The sequence below is a fragment of the Varanus komodoensis genome, unplaced genomic scaffold (assembly GCF_004798865.1).
Source record: "Varanus komodoensis strain SLA01 unplaced genomic scaffold, ASM479886v1 scaffold72, whole genome shotgun sequence".
Classification (NCBI taxonomy): domain Eukaryota; kingdom Metazoa; phylum Chordata; class Lepidosauria; order Squamata; family Varanidae; genus Varanus; species Varanus komodoensis.
The window spans coordinates 717083-717661 of NW_025336374.1; positions in this window are offsets into that span (position 1 = coordinate 717083).

Sequence of the window (579 nt, forward strand, 5' to 3'; positions counted from 1 at the left end):
CAATCTGCGGTGATCTTGGAGCCCAGGAAAATAAAATCTGTCACTACCTCCATTTCTTCCCCATCTATTTGCCAGGAAGTATGAGAACTGGATGCCATGATCTTAGTTTTCTTAATGTTGAGTTTCAAGCCAACTTTTGCGCTCTCCTCCTTCACCCGCATCAAGAGGCTCTTTAGTTCCTCTTCACTTTCTGCCATGAGAGTGGTATCATCTGCATATCTGAGGTTGTTGATATTTCTCCGAGCAATCTTAATTCCAACTGGTGATTCATCTAGACTGGTCTTTCTCATGATGTGCTCTGCATATAAGTTAAATAGGCAGGGCGACAGTATACAGCCTTGCTGAACTACTTTCTCAATTTTGAACTAAGCAGTGGTTACGTGTCCAGTTCTCACTGTTGCTTCTTGACCCACATATAGGTTTCTCAAGAGACAAATAAAATGGTCAGGTACTCCCATCTCTTTAAGAACTTGCCACAATTTGTTGTGATCCACACAATCAAAGGCTTTAGCATAGTCAATGAAGCAGAAGTAGATGTTTTTCTGGAACTCCCTAGCTTTCGCCATGATCCAGTGTATG